Genomic DNA, 17318 nt, shown 5'->3' with positions numbered 1-17318 from the left:
GCATGAACCAATCACCCAACTGTGGTTTTGGGACCTGCTGCAAGTCGGTGCTTATACAGGGCTTGCCAACCCCAGCAGGGAAGGAGGGTTAGGGTGACGATGGTTGAGTTTGTTTGCCTTGCTTTCTGGTATCTGTGGCCCCTTGGTCCCCCTCAAAATGATTTTTCTGTTACCTATAAAATGTCACAGATACATAAATTTGGAAATCTACATTAAGATCGCAAGCACTCCAACATGCCCTCACCCTCTCCATGGCTGCCCAGCGATAGCATGGCCCAGCGATACCATGGAAACCCCAAATCACTGATGAGTAAGTGTATTAATTGTGGATTTGCCAAAGCATGCAGATGTATAGTCCTACACACACTTATTCATAGACTGCATGTTGGTTTGTTGGTTGTTAAAATACTGCTGTACCACCCTTTACCCCGACAAATCTGCGATTAACTTGGTTTTGGTTTTTCATTCTAGGCGTACACGGAGGACATGTGAACATTGTGTGTTTCCACCTTCTGTTATTAGAAGGCACGGCCACAGGTGGCAGGGCTGTGTTTATAACGTTTCTTCTTCTTTGTTTTCCACCTAAATGTCTTCCCAGGACATGCGCCCGCTGCAGTATTGAACTGAATTTTTATTTATATAGCGCCTAGAAACAACGTGTTTCTTACATTCAGATCGTGAAATTAACTATCATAATCAGCCTGGCGGCATAGGTTTTGAAGCGTCATACTATGAGAATTTGTGTTTTTAGTGAAGTAGCATTTGTTGTTGTGGTGCCCATTACGGTCCCAAGATCAGTATTAGGACATCTGTGTCTTGGATATATTTAACACCTGTGAAGAACTCAAAACTCCTCAGAGGCAGCAACACCAACCAATCCAACTAAGCTCACAAATTAACAACTCCCACCCGCTTTCCGACTGAAAAGCATGTCTCCTATAATGACCTCACAAACGATCTCCTCCCTGCGAAGCAACCCGCCACCCACTCCACTGGAACTGTCAGCATACGCCCAATCACACCTACAGCTGCCATGGGGGACACGCAGTGCAAATGTGGCCCCTGAATGCTTCCAGTGGCAATGGCGCAGCTCACTTGTTGAATGACAACAATCGCATGCCTGCTTCATGATGTTTTTTCCAGTCCAAACTTGCCTGTTTACTTTACTCTCATACAACCTCCCCAGGTCCCTGACCCCAACCCTCCCTTTGGAGTGTCTTCTTTGTGCTTAGCTTAATGTTCTTGAAATTTGGCTGCTGAATGTTTTCCGATTTTGGGGAACCTGGATGGCTTAGTAGCTGGCACTTACCTTCACGCAGCATATTCTGTGTCATCTGTTTTACTAGTCTCACTCCCATGCATATATCTAGAAGTTGTTGACCATGCAGTACATAGGACAGGAACTATTGGGGTTGATGGCCATTTCCTATCCATTGGATAAGATCCTTGCTGATAATCATAATTAAAATTGTTCTTTTATAGCGTGCTTAATATCAGAGACCAGTTTCGAGTCATACAAGCCATCATTAATGTAATGGCTGGGTGACCTCACACTCCAGGATATTAAGAGCAATGCATTCAGCTCGCGTGTGGTGGGGCCCTTATATCTTTTGTTATTTTGAAGAAGAAATGTCTGGGGGTCCACTATGCCAGTGTACATTTTCATTTTTATTTTCTATTTCATCCCCTCAAAATTAGCCTATGCAAGTTCTTAAGTTTGACTCAAATAAAAAATAAAAAAATAAGTAGCTACATTTGGCTCTGCCATAAGGGATTGATTTACTTTTATTATACGGCTTGGGATGGGAAGGCCATGTGCTTTCTAAAGTATAGTTTGATTGTTAATGGGATGCAGTATATTTGCACACACAGTGGTATTCCTTTATTTGCCGCCAGTGTACGACTTGGGCAACCTTGTTGCATTGTATAAAACCTGAGCAATTTGCATAGATGCATCCTAATTGGGTGGTAGAGGGGCAGTAGAACCCCATGGAGACCTCTTCAAAATATATTTGGACAAAAAATGTCATTGTTAAGGTGGATTAAAAATTCATGGGGGGTGGCCTTATATCTGAAATGAGAATAGAATATGCAATTTACGGTGAAAAAGCCACACGTTTTCTGTGATTTGTTTTACAATCTGGGCACATCACTCAAACCACCAGACCCACCACAAAGCACCGACCAGTTATGTACAAATGAACAGAGCTCCAAAGACATGTCCACGCCACGCTTGAAGCCAAACGCTAGCCCACAAGCCAATCGAAGCTTACCATTCGCTCCCATTTTGCAGCTCCATTCAATTGGACATCACTACCTTGGCCCAAAGTTCATCAATTAATTAACTTGAGAATACACAATACTGAATATATACGAATGGACTCAAGTCGCCACACTAATCCTCTGGCAAATGCTGGCCCACAGAACACCTCACAAGACCATAGCACTGAAACTCACTATAAAGGAAACTGACAAAATGCACAAGTGCGTCCACCTCGGAGTTCAACCAGATCAAATTCTACAAGACCAGATGCCAAAAACAATCGACTTACCTCAGGGGTCTGCTACCTGCAGCTCTCCTCGTGTTTTGGACTACACCTACCATGATCCCTCACAATTGAATTTGCTGGCTAGTGCTGATGGTAGTCGTAGTCCAAAACATTCAGCGAACCAAAGGTTGCAAGCACCTGGACCTGAACACAGAGCCTGTTTCCTTAAGATCTGAGCACATCAACAAAATATCAGAAGCTCCCACTAACAAATCCAACCAATTCCCCTCCTGGTCCCAAAGCACCAAGAGAACAGAAACATGGCACCAGCTATGCCACATACAAGTCATAAAAAAAATGTAACCAATAGTTATTTTTTCCAGATCACAGAGAGAAGTGCTTTCTAAAATAAAGACACGGCACACCACTCCCTCTGAAATGCTCACCCAGAGAATTGACACGATTCACGGATGATGGTTTGAGGGCCACTTTCTTTGAGGTGAGGTGTGGGCCACTTTCTTTTGGGTGTCCGGGCCTATTTCTTGTCCCAGTCCGACCCTGTTTCTATGCTTGAAAATGATGGTCTTAAAACATGGAGGGTCCCTGTGTCTGAATTAAATTTCCGTCTACCTACTTTGTTGATCAGCTTGATAAACGATATCTTTAATTTTTGTTACTAAGAAAGATACAAATTAATGTGTGTCAAAGCTTTCTGAACTCTTTCTACAAATCTTATGCTTGAAGCATAATTGAATCACAAAGTGAGTGTATTGTGATCCGTTTTGCTTCAATAAACGAGAAGAAAATAATGTTCACTTAAAGCAGCCAGACCATTTTCAGTATTCATAACAGAGCACTGTGAAAAGCAGAGCACGGCAATTAACATACACATTTCTAAATAAAAGCTAATGTTTCTCTTCAGTGCATGATGTATCGGTCGTTGTCGTTTGGGGGAATGGAAATAAAATTGCACGGATTTACAGGGTCGGACTGGGCCATACAGTGGTCTCGGGCACCAATGAAAAAGTGGCCAACAGTTGCAAATGGCAATTCATTCATTTTGTGACACTGTTTGAATAGTACCCAAGGGGAAGTTTTTTGATACATTTAAAGAATATGTATTCAGCAACAATGGTCAACACTATTGGCCGCATAGTGACGCAACACATTGGCCAAAAGAGTGGTCTACTTTGACCACAAAAACTGGCACACACCAGCATTTTGCGTTTTTGGTTCGGCCAACGGCCTATTGGCCAATAAGCAGTCCAAGCATAGGTAGAAACCATTCATTACCAATGCTGCCGCCTCATATGAGGCCTTCAAAAATGACATGCACGTTTTGCTGTAAACAGAGGAAATCCCTACCTTCAGAAATTCAGCATAAAGAACAGACACCAATGGTGTATCGTGAATAGTCTATTTCTTCTGCTCCAACATGTATGGCCTCAGTTCTTGAAGGTACAGACTGAATCTCCATCGTCATTATTTAGTGGGACATTTGTGATTCAGAGAGTTCTTGCTCTGTTACAAGGCAGATCGTTCAGCAACTTTAGAGCAGGCGTGATCTACAAATACAATACTTACCTGATATGCTAGGGATGACACGTCAGTAGTAGAAACCTAAATGAACATTACTGAGGACTAAACCTTCATCTAGAAAAACAAAACAAAACAGGACCACATTTGCGATTACCTACCCTGTTCATATTTATTGAAGTCTTATCTTAGGTGTAATTAAAACGAGGAGGTAAGCAGACGATCAGAGCACATTTCAAATGTATTAACATACCATTTACAATGCTCGTAACATAGTTTACCAGGATATGTTTTCTTTAGATTATCTACAATAGAAGAAAGGATAGATCTTATGTATTCATAACAACTTACATTGCTTCTGCAAATTCCACTCCATACTAGCTTGTTTTGTAATAGTTTATGAACTTAGAGGTAGGCATTTTCGAATTAATACATTGTATATGGTAAAATTGTGATTACCTGCGGTAGTAAACATTATCTTGTCCTGCATTTTTTGCAGATTGTTGCAGATTTGAGGACAAAACATTGGCCATAAATAAGGACAGTAGATTGAGAAGACAAGTTGGTTCACTATAAACAGCATGTCACATCTTGACATCCATTAAGGTAATCGTTCCTATACATACACAGATATAACTTTATACACGCATAATTTGAGAGTTAGAAAAAAACTAACCATAGTGTCTAATTTACTGTCTAGATGTAGTAGCAAGGTTATGGTATGATGTGATATGATACAGCATTTGTAACGTGCCTATACACAAGTGTTTCAAGGCGCGACGAGGCAGGGGGGGACAAGGGGAGACAGACAACGATCCTACTAGGCCAGGTGTCATTCAGATCGCGCAAGTGCAAGGGTAGAGGGGAAGGGAAAAGTGCAAGGGGAAAGGGAGAGGGGAAAATGCAGTAGAGGGTTAGTAGAATACAAGATAAATAATAAGGGCCAACTGGTGGCAAGTGCAAGGTAAGTGCACTTGGTAAGTGCGGGGTGGTTGAAGCTAGAAGACTGAACCAAGTATCAGAACTTGATGAATTGTGGATCCTGGTGAAGGGACTGTGTCTCCCAAAACGAGTCACGCTCTTTTTACTTTATTTGTATTCTATTCTTGAATCCTTTTTTTGAGAGTTAAGAATACATTGTTTATCATTTATTTTACTAAAACTGGCAAGTATTAAGATGTATTAAATGTGGCCCACAGTCGATATAATACCAGAATCAACACTAAAAACCTTTGATCTTTATGAACTGTTCACTGCCCTTGTTGTCAGTATATGAGGGGTGCAGGGGACGGGAGTGGCCAATAATTGAGAACACTTTATTTTTCATGATTAATTATCCACAATTCCCCAGCATCACTGTTATCAACAAGATGCTTCCCCAAATTCGCTTCACACTGCTTTCAGTCTAGAGAGTGGAGCATGTGTTAGAGATCCAACTATGTGGTCAATGGGGATCACTACGAGCACTGCCCCACTCGTTATTGCTTTAAATTGCGAAAGAAATGAGTCTGTAATTATTTTTTTTTCGACATAGAGTTGTCATCTCGTGTATTTCTTTGGTCATGGACTCATTGTCCCAAACAGAGGTTCACCTCAATGTAGATTTTTCTGGGTATGGTTTTCTTCATGTTTGCAATATTACTGCCAACATATCAATAGCATATTTTGGATCCTAAAAGGCAGTGCCCTGGTTGCATAGTTCAGTGGCACTCTCAATAGACGGTTGTACGTCTGACACACATCAGTACATGCTCAATGCAATATTTTTCCATCTGCCTGATGGCTCTTTATTTTTCCATTGTGCTATAAGAAAGCATCCGCCGTATATGAATGGCTACACTTGAAGCAGGAAGGTCTGTTCAGGTTAGCACATTGATTATCATTAAGACACTAGCAGGGCTATTCCTTGTACCTTGATTCAGTGACTGTGCCCCGTTTTAGCTGGTTATTCACATTTGTTCTGAAAATAATAGTCTCTCTAAGACACAATTGATATATGGTTTGCTGCTGAAATTGGGAGCCTATGGGGGCTCAATGGGAATGGGGAATGGTCTGTTCAATGGGGATTTACTGGTACCCGCCAGGGTCAGACTACACTGGTAAATCCCCACTGAACGAGACCGGGCACAGGCACGGTATGGGAGGCAGCCATTGCTCCATGGCTACCACCCATCTTGTAATGAGGCCCCAATACTTTTTTCTCTATTCCATTCTCTCTCTTCCCTCTCCCTCTCTCTCTTATCTCAACATCTCCTTTCTTCTTTTTCTCTTTTTGCCCCACTCTCAAGATCACTGCGTGCCTCACTATCTTTATCTCGGTTTCTCCTTCTCCCTTTATTTGTATGTTTCTCGATCTCTCCTTCTGTGTGTCTCACTCTATCTTTGCACCTGTCTCTCATGCTACCTTTCCCTTTGTGATTCTCTCTCTCGTTCACCCTCTCTCACCTTCTAATTCTCCCCCCATCATGCTATCTCAATCTCTCCCTATTTCTCATTATGTCAATCTCTCCCTCATTGACTGTTGTTCGCCCTATCCCCCCGAAACACTCTCCCCCTCATCCATCTCGCTCCTTCTCTTTATCTGTTCCTCTTCCTCCATTAATTGGGAGATTAAAAGTACTGATGAGCTACATGTCTCTCTCTCTCTCTCTCTCTCTCTCTCTGTCTCTCTTTCCCTCTCTCTCTCTGTCTCTCTCTCTCGCTCTCTCTATCCCGCTCTCTCTCTTTCTCTCTCTCTCTCTCTCTCTCTCTGTCTCTCTTTCCCTCTCTCTCTCTGTCTCCCTCCCACTCCCTCTGTCTCCCCCTCATTTTCTATGTGTATCTCTCTCTCCATGTCCCCATGTCTTTTTTTCCCTTCCTCTCACTCTCCCCCGCTTTGTTCCCCCCTCTTTCCATCTTCTTCACCTGTCTCTTTTTTCGCTCTCTCCTTACCTCTTTGTCTGTCCTTTAAAGTGAGTTTCTTTCAGAGCTTTGCCCTTCCCCTCTTCAGGAGGGGCAATGCAGGGGGGTGGGACAGTAGCTGTCTGGAGAGCTTTGCTGTGCTTCAGTAATGATTTGAAATGTGGGATTTGAGGTATGAACCCTGTTGACTTTTGCAAAGGAGGGGATATGTGGGGGAGCCGAGGCTGTATACGTAGGGTATGACTTACAATAACCTATGACATCAAATGCTCTCAATAGAATTCAACTGATTAGTTAGTCACATAAAGTGACTCAAGCAACAACAAATGTTTGTGGCAATACCGTTAAAGCCAGAAACATCGCTAGACACAGTGAGACATGGTGCCAATGTCAGCATTGAATGAAACATGCGAAAAATGAGACTAACACATCAATCAGTAACCATACATCTTTGAAACTCCACCTACATACTGTACACTGTGATCAATCGTCATTAGTAACGATTGCCAGTGAAGTACAGTGCCTTTATAAACCTGATGTAGAAGTGAGTTAGGAGTTCACCACCATGTCTGACCTGCAAGAAATGATGGTTTATGATGTCCTAATTGATTTAACCTTGATCTCTTGTATATATACACTGGTAACAACTATGCGCAAATGTCACCAGTATTGAGAATACTGCATTTCATAAATATGTCTTTACTTGAAGTACCAAATGGACAGTGAGAGTGATGCTCATTTGCTTTCTAACAACAATCATCATTAACTCATCAAATTGTTTACAAACATTAACCATACATTCTCATTTGAACACCTACAAGTTTTGAATGGGAGGACAACATGTCTGTGACATCTTTTATTCCTTTGTGGTCTGAAGGTCGTCCTCCTTCTTGTTCCCAGCAATAAAGCGTTCTTTTCCCAAAAATGGAAGCCTTTTTAAATGTTATAGCCGGTTGGGCTGGGAGGGTAATCCTAGTCTCATTAATATGCATGCAAATCCACTTGCCAATGCAAATACATATTTAAAGAATGATATGGTATAGAACAGATGAGTGTATGAGATGAATATTTAGAACAGGATATTGCTGTTGGATGCGTGAAAAGCACGAGTACTTAAAGCGGATGAGTGCAGAGAGGGGATGAGTGCATGGAGCGGATGAGTGCGTGAAGCGGATGAGTGCGCAGAGGGGATGAGTGCGCAGAGGTGATGAGTGCGCAGAGGGATGAGTGCGTAGAAGGGGTGAGTGCGTAGAAGTGCTAAGTGCGTAGAGGGGGTTAGTGCGTAGAGAGGGCAGTGTGTAGCACGGGTGAGTGCATAAATCTCAGAGAAGCGAGTAGAATGCAGGAATGAATAAACCAGATGAAGATGCAGGACGGATGAGCGTAAACCGATGAGTATCTAGAACAGATGAATACGTGGAGCGGATGAGTATGTAGAGCCCACGAGTGTGGATAGTGGATGAATGCGGAAGGGCGGAGAGTGTGTAGATCGCCGGAGCAGATGAATGTACAGACCGGGCGAATGTATAGAACACATGAGTGTATAGACCACATGAGTGTAGGGAGTGGATGAGTGTATGGAGTGGATGAGTGTATGGAGCGGATGAGTGTAGGGAGCGGATGGAGTGGATGTGTAGATGAGCGGATGTGTAGAGGAGCGGATGAGTGTATGGAGCGGATGAGTGTATGGAGCGGATGAGTGTATGGATCCGATGAGTGTATGGAGCAGATGGGTGTGCACAAGAGTGCATGCGTGGGGCGGACAAGAGGGCATGCGTGAAGCGGACAAGAGGGCATGCGTGGGGCGGACAAGAGGGCACTTGTGGGGCAGACTGGAGCGCGCGGGGCAGACCGGAGTTGGACGGACTGGAGCGCATAGAATTGCGTGACGTAAATAGTATGGTTTAGAATACAGAGAGCGTTTGAAAGAGCATATTACCCATCATATCACACCACCACGCTTACTCTCTCCTTTACATCACCACTCAACTTGAACACAGAGATACTATGACACCATTCGGTATAACTGTTCTCATACCAACATCCACCACTCACTGCACATCATTCTAAGTAAACAATGCTGGTTTCACACCCCCTAGCCAGGCGTTCTCCTCAGGCCTAACGCAGCCGCAGCCGTTCTGGATAAAACCTGCCAGAACAAACACACTCTCCTGATCTCTCAACCACCACACCTACCGCTAAGAAGCAGCTATTACACGAATACCGCACGAGCTGCACACATACCCGGTGCTCACATGCACCTTTGACTCTCTCTACTCTCTCTACTGATCTGAACTTTGGTTCCCAAGGGCGTTCAACCTACCAGTGCCTTCAGACAATACCAATGGTATATAAGGCGCTATATAAGTGCAAAATAACATAACATAACATAACATAACATAACATAACATAGCATATGCAAGATACTAGTGCAAGCACTTTGCGTGATTTTTATCAGTCGTGCACTAAACCCTCTTTTTTCCCTCCCAAGCATATGGTGCTATTTTAGCAGTGTAGATATGAATACGTGCATTGGGGCTCATCAGTGAGAAGTACCTTGGGACTCTAGGCTCAACAAGAATTGGACCCAGGCCTGGTCATACCAGTCCCACTCGGGAGGCAAAACATAAGAGGTGATGGCTGAAAGGTATTGAATTAATCGTAGCCTCTGGCATTATTGGGCCACTAATGAAGCCCAATAAGGTTGAAACATGTCTGGGTATGCTTGTGGTCTCGTCAGAAGGGATTTGGCAATGCAGTTTTGGCTGGACTGCTCCTTTTGGGGTGGGACCAAGCTTGATTTACATATGGTCTTTCTTCTTTTGTAACAGCTTGGCTGGTGAAGGGCAATGGTCTGGAGGGTTGCCCAAAACAATGCCAGAGGTTCAGATTAATTAAAAACCATCCTGCCATCACCTCTTTTGTGTTGCGGTAGTCACCCCGAGTGGGACGGGTATGTCCAGACATGGTAGGTCCCGTGCTGCTAGGCCTAGAGACCCAAGCTACTCCTCACTGGTGAGGCCTAATAAAGATGAAAATGGTGATGACTGCAAGGTTTAGAATTAATCGTAACCTCTGACCTTATTGGGCCACTGATGAAGCCCAATAAGGCTGACACATGTCTGGGGATGCTTGGTGGTCTTGATCAGAAGGGATACAACCATGTTGTTCAGGCTGGACTGCCCCTTTTGGGGTGGTACCAAACCAAATTTGCATATGGTCTTTCCTCTTTTGTATTGGCTTGGCATGAGTAGAACAAGGGTCTGGAGGGTTGCCCAGAACAATGCCAGAGGTCAATATTAATTATAAACCATCCAGTCATCACCTCTTTGTTTTTGCCCCATTCATGGGGAATTACACAGGGAGCAAAGCAGATTGCAAGGGATCACTTCAAGGGGGTGGGCAATTAATAACTGAGACAAGTAGGGCAGGGAGGTATGCCTCAAGGGATCTGCAAGCAACCGAGGGTAGTAGTGGAAGGAGCAGAACACTCGGCTTCAAATTAGGTGGGGAGTGAGCAAGGTGTGAAAATTGTTGTTAGGGTGGAGACGTTCCTTGAAGAAGAGTTTCTTGAGCTCCTTCCTGAAGTTTAGAAGTGACGGTATGAGTCTGGTGTTGATGGGGAGGAGGGTCTAGATTCTTGGGGTGCAGGCAAATATTGCCTGTCTTCTGGTTCTTTCCTTCCTACATTAGTGGAGTACAAGTCTGACATGTCCTGGATTCTGGTGGATGATAGGCCTCCAGAAATGTTGAACTTCTCAGCACGGTAGCTTTGGGCTTGAGGGTGATTACTCGGTAGAAGAAACATCAGGATGTGAAGGTGATATGTGCTTTCAGTGCCAGCCAGCGGAATTCAATGTGGAACAGGTGACATTTTGTCAGCATGAGAAAATGACTACTCTTGCCACTGATAACCTGAAGCGTGACTCGCAGCTTCTGAGAGCCAACAAAGTAAAGATTACAGCTTTTTCAATATTGAACCACTGCAAACTGTGATTTAAGCCTGTTTGACACTGTTCCAACCCACAGGAGCCTCCAGGAGTTGCCTTTGGCAATCACCGATCTTCAAACCTCTGTCCCGCACTTTTGACCCAGTTTGCCACCTCATCGTGACATCTGATAGCATGTTATTTCCTTGGCTCATACGAAGAAGCATCACCGCACCTACAACAGTCCAACCACCATTTGAACTGCCAGTCTGTTCATCGCCAATCAATTTGATGGCCGAAATGACCCTGGTGTTTATTATGAACTTTGACCTTCGAGCACAGCATCAAACCAACCGGCCTTGTCCATCCTGACATCAGCCAGTCTGCCATCAAGCTACAACTGTCCATACAGAGCTGTCAATCTATATGATCTGCCTCCTTCAATTAGAAGTGTTGAACCAGACTGAGAAGCCCGGTTCACTGTTCTTGAACTGCCAATACACTGCAAAGTTATTATTGGCTGATAACAGCCTCCCTGGTCCTTTTTGTGCCTTGAATACTAGCTAGGTTACTTGAATCCCTTTTTCATTTCAAGAACAAATCCTTTACAGGAAAATTGTTGTCTAAATCTTCCTTTCTCCTTCTGCTTCATTACCCAGAGTACTGACACTTTCCTGCATATTCTGTATTCTTTTTGAAGTTTTTGTAGAGTTTTCTATTTATTTAGTGTGTTTAATTATAGTATATATAAATATACATTATAATAAAATCGTGATTGGACATTCCTTTATTTTGGGCTGTTGTACTTTGCTGTTTGGGTTACTAATGTTTCACATTCCCACCCCACTTATTTGTGAAGCCTTTCCTCGGCACACATTAGCACTAAAGGCAAAGGAGATACATCTCTTAACTGTTCCTGTTTTACCTTTATGATTGAATGTGGCTCTTGTTTTGTGTGAGAGCTGAGTAGGCATTTAGACTCCACTCATACTTGTACTGCTGCGTACAAAGTCACTTTGTCACATGCTTCTAGGTCTGAAGATAGATTGGTAGGGCTGAAGTATATTATTGACATTGATGTGTTGGAGGAGTTGTGTGGCCACCCCTTTCTCAGGGGTCTTACCTAGAGAGTGAAGCAAAGATGGTGGTGGTTCTTCTTTGAGCATCCCTGATAGCAAAGGTAATGATATTCTGACCTGAATCACCTGACTGTTCACAGTAGTCTGGTGATTCGGGTTTGGCCAAATCTTTAAGAAAGGAGGTCATATCTTTAACTGCAGCACATTTTCAAAAAACAAAATGATGGGCCTCCTACCGAGTTTGGAGGTAACCACGCTGCTATTTGCGGCATGGCTGCCTCCAAACTCGCTCCAATTCCACCCTGGTGAATGGAGCAATTACCGGTCCATTCCAAGGTTGGCGGGACCAGTAATTCCCCATTCACCAGGGCCCTTCCCCATTCCCATTTGAGCCCCCATTGGGCTCAATGGGAATGGGGAAGGTGCTAATAACGGTACCGTAAATTACGGTACCGTTATTAGCTCTAAAGTCCCATTGTGGGTCCCGTCCGTAACGCCTGCTAAAAGCAGGTGTTAAGGAAGGACCCGCAAAGGGAACTCGTAGTAGGGCAGTAAGGGTTTAACTGCACCAGTCTCGTTACCGGTGACCGGTAACCCTTACCGCCCTACTTATAATGAGGCCCGATATAATTAATGGACCAGGCAGAAACTTTCTCTTCCAGGGATGCTCAAAGAAAGCAGAGTCTATTTGACTAATAGCTTTCACCTAGCTGTTTCTTAAAAACAGAAACCAAAACTAACTCTGTGTTCGCAACTGACATTCAATTAAGAAAAAAGTAATGCAGATAAAAATGTGCTGCAGATACCTTTTTTTCGCTTGCATTACTTTAAGGAATGCACAGGTGATCATATTCACAAAGGTAGCCTGCATTTTTCACTTGGTTTGTGCTGCAGCAAAACTGATGTGCTGGGCTGCTCCTTTGCACACATTTGTGTCAGAGACATGTTTGGTGTTCCATTCACCCACATTGATACTAGGAGTGGATTTCATAATGGCAGGCCCTTTAAAGAATGAATAAAGAATTAGGAAGCATTACAATCTGGATACTGAAGATGTTTAACTTATTTTATATATTCTCTTTAGAGATTGCTATGGTATTAATTAATGCTCATATTAGTACGAATTTGATATAGAAACTTTCATTGCCATTTGTTTTTTTATTGGTTTATCATGGTCTTTGTATTTTATCTGGAGTTCAGCTTGCATTTTTTATGATTGTATGTCCTTTATATTTAAATATTGGAGTGTTTATGCATTGAGCCGAAAAGATTGATTGATTGAATAGGGCACATCTTTCGTGGGTGCAAGCCATGAAATTCACTAGCACATCTCAGTACTTGTGCCCACACATTTTTGAGAATAGGTCTCTTACTATAGATACATGTTAAGGGTGTTTCAAAGGTACAGAGCTCATGATTGTCTATTCCACCTCACTAAACGGTATCCTTTTAAGGGATTACAGAATATACATCATGAATGTTTGACAAGTGACTAACTCTTCCTCAACCCTATTTTTTCTGTCTGCAGTCATAGACCAGTAGTCATGGACTCTCCCTATGATTACATAAAAGTAATCCTGATGGAAGCAAACTCAGCAGAATGACACTTAGTGCACAATTAATGGATGACTGGCTCTTCTCAAGCTTTTTAAGCTTGTCAGAGATCCCATATTGAAACATTATGAACATACATAATACTCAATGTGTTGACCTCTGAAAGATAAAAATCCGACTCAGCCATACCTAACATGTGACAGACGCTGCAGCTCTGACATGTAATCTTAGAATTCCACAGTTCAACTTTACTCGTTTGATCAACTTGAGAAGCATGAAAGGCACATTTGTTTTTCTCCCAGATTCAAAACTGGGATTTGAAGGTTGCCCCTAGATCTCTGCAGTAGGTGCCTTAATCTACTGATTTATTGTACTACATAGTGTAATGTCTCATCTTGATAAACCCCTCTGCCAAGCCTCACCCAACCTCTTAATTTCTCCCAAACCTTCTCTCTCTTCCTTAAGACTTTTCAGTTATTTTGTGTATGTGGTTTGCCCAAGAAATCAGTCCAACCCTGCCCACACTTCTTCGAAAGTTCTATTGAACCATCTAGTATTGATTTTATGTTGAATTATTATTATTGTTCTTATCTAAGGAATTAATCATCAATGGATCCTGAGATCTAAGCATGGAGTGTTGATGGGGTGTCTCATTTTCATTTTCTCTTTTTGTCGGGCAGGTGAAGCTTTTGTTGTTGGTATCGGATGAAATATTTGTTAAAAGTCTGAATATCATCCGAGGGAGGGCCTTTTTTCACTTGTCTTTGGCAATGCACCAAGGATATGTTATGTAGCTCGTAATGAGTTTATGGTCTGAGGATGATTTTCAAGTGAGGAATTAAGTTGAGGGTCAAATGTGTGTTCCCTGTAATGAGTAGGGCCTTCTACTAATTTGTTTGTCATCTTGTTCAAGAGGTCCTGCCATGAAAACTGGAGGTGTATAGACTCCACAAATTGATGTTACTTAGAATTATCCATTTCCTGGATCACATCAGAACTTGATTCAGAGCAGTCACCAGGGAAGAAATCTGATATCTGATATCCAGAAGGCTATTACTTTAGAAATCATATATGTTAGAATTTCATAAGGCTGTGATCCATGGTTATTTCAATGGGCCTGAACTACTCAGGTGGATGGTGGATCATCAAATGTTTCAGAGATTATGAAGGCTGTGGCACCTCCAAGTCCAGAATCCCACTTTTTATTATATATGTTGAAATCTGAATGGAGAGGTGTGTAAAGGATAGTCACAACGTTATCTGTAAACTATGTTTCAATGATGCCATAGAGGGCAATTACTGTGGTTTCTAATGTGGTATTGAAACTAGACACATTCCCTATGGTCAGGCCCACGCTAATGTAAGGCTCTTTAAAGAAATGTAGGCAGGATGAAAAATCTGTCAAAAGCCTCACACCAATGCAAATCTCACTACCAATCACTTTTCAAAAGCTGATATAGTTGGTAAATATGCATTGCAGTCATTGGTGATGGTAGTGTATTGGGTTTGGATGTGATCTTTTAGAAACTTAACCAAGCAACAGTGAGGATGGGTGGTGTCACGCCACTGCCACTAACCGGGATGAAGGGATGGGGTTGCCCGGTCCGGCGGATCCCATCATGAAGGGTCTATCCTCATAACCGCCTGCGGCGGCCACGTTTTCTCTCCTTGCCTCCTTGACTTATGGCTTCCCTGGTCTTCTTGGCCTTCCTGGCTTCCTTGGTTTCCTTGGCTTCCAGGCTTCCCTGGTTTCCTTGGCCTCCCAGGCTTCCCTGGTTTCCTTGGCCTCCCGGGGCTCCCTGGTTCCTTGGTTGCCCTGGATTCTCAGGTTTCTAGGCTTTCCTGTGTCCTCCTGTTCTGCCATCTCTTGTCTGGGATCCCTGTTTCTTGAATTGCCTGGATTGCCATTGCCCATTCTCTTGCCTCTGCTTGGATTCCTTGCCACCGAAGATCGTCGCAAGTCATCCGAGTACCTCACCACCCCTCATGAAATCAGCATTAGGGTTCGGAGTCCAGAATACTACGTCCACCGAAAACCAGTGGCCTTTCCTTGCCAGTGCTTGCATTGTCCTGAAATCACGCTAATCAGAGAAGCGCCCATCCATGGCGTTGGGAGCCGGTCCACTTCTGACCTAGTGTTTCTCTATGGGTGGGTGTTAGGCTGGTTCCTTGCGTTGCTTTTCCTTCTCTTCAACCTTCTGGACAGACTGGCTACCTCTCCACATCCCTCACCTGGAGGCTCAGGTATGCAACACCCACAGGACGCTTTTCTTAACAGATTGAGGCGTCCTCATCCTGACTCTGGAATGGATGAAGCCCAGGAACTCTGGGAGGAGCTACACGCTCTTCGTTTAGAAATGACCACATTCCACTAAGAGAAGATCGCTTTACGACAAATCGTGGTTTAGGGAGCTGGAGTTACCCCTCAGGTAACAAGCACCATGGCTCACACCACACAATTGAAATAAGACTGTGCTCCCATACATGTGACCAAATTCTGTAACCAAGATTAATTTCCTCTTTCAGCCTACCCATTTCAACCAGGATAAAGCCAAGATCGGATACATATTGGGTAATTTAACTGGGAATGCACTCGTTTGCAGCCCTATCCTGAATGACTTTGCAGCATTTGGAAATGCGTTTTTTGGATGTCTTCCAGTCTCCCAATCTGGTCTCTGCTGCACAGAATAAGCTGATGGATATCAGACAAGGCTCCAGTGATATAATTGCTTACATCAGCCGTTTTCGGCAACTAGCAACCAATTCGCAATGGCCAGAAATAACCTGAAAGACCTTGTTTCATCAGGGTTTCAGAGAAGAGTACAAAGATGAACTGTTGCATATCACAGAACCCGATTCTCTACAGATGCTTGTGGATCAGGTGCTTCGTATTGCCCATAGGCTGGCTGAACGAAGAGGTGAGAGGCCCCCTGTCAAGAGGGCGCTTTCCAGACCATCAACCACCGCAATGGGGGTACCAAGCTCTACTGAATCAGGTCCAGAATTCATGCAGTTGGGTGTCATAAGGGTCCCTTGATGGAGGCTGAGAAGAGAAGTTGAAGGAATCTCCGTTTGTATCTGTATTGCAGGGCCGCCAGTCATTACCTGGGTACCTGTCCTCTGCACCCTCTGAAGAAGTCGGAAAACTAACAGACCTGTTGTGGATGGGGAAGGCAACAACAGGCCTACCATCCCTCCCACTCCTTCCAAATCCCGATTTGGTCCTTCAGCCCATGCAGCCGGTAATCCATTTGGTATTGAAGATATGGATAACATGGCAGGACAAGGTGGTAGACGTTCCGGTCCTTATTGACTGCGGTGCTTCAGGCCACTACATTGATTCAGTGTTTGCAGTCAACAGCAGAATACTACTACATTCCAAGGAGTGTGCCACATTGGTGGAGGTAATCAATGTGTTTCCGTTATCGTCTGGTCCCATACGTCAACACACTGGGGCGTTGCTCCTACAGATTGATGAACATCGGGAGAACATTTCCTTAGATGTGATCAAGTCGCCTTCTTACCCAATTGTTTTGGGTATTCCCTGGCTGTTGCGTCACAACCCTAGCATCAATTGGGAGACATGAACCTTTGAGTTTGCATCATCACACTGTATCCAGGAATGCTGTTCCTCCAGAACCACCCATATTACCACTACGGCCACTCCTCTTTACTTGATATACAGGTCAACTCAGCTTAGTTCCTTGTTTTTTGGTGTCTCAGGACTATTCATTATTCCACAGTGTGTTCACTGAACCTGGGGCTATTCCTTTACCTCCTCATTAACCTTTCAATTGTGCAATCGACCTGTTGCCGATGCTGTGATTCCC

This window comes from Ambystoma mexicanum, chromosome 3p (genome assembly GCF_040938575.1).
Source record: "Ambystoma mexicanum isolate Mex_15411 chromosome 3p, UKY_AmexF1_1, whole genome shotgun sequence".
NCBI classification, from domain to species: Eukaryota; Metazoa; Chordata; class Amphibia; order Caudata; family Ambystomatidae; genus Ambystoma; species Ambystoma mexicanum.
Note: the sequence above shows the minus strand (reverse complement) of the source record.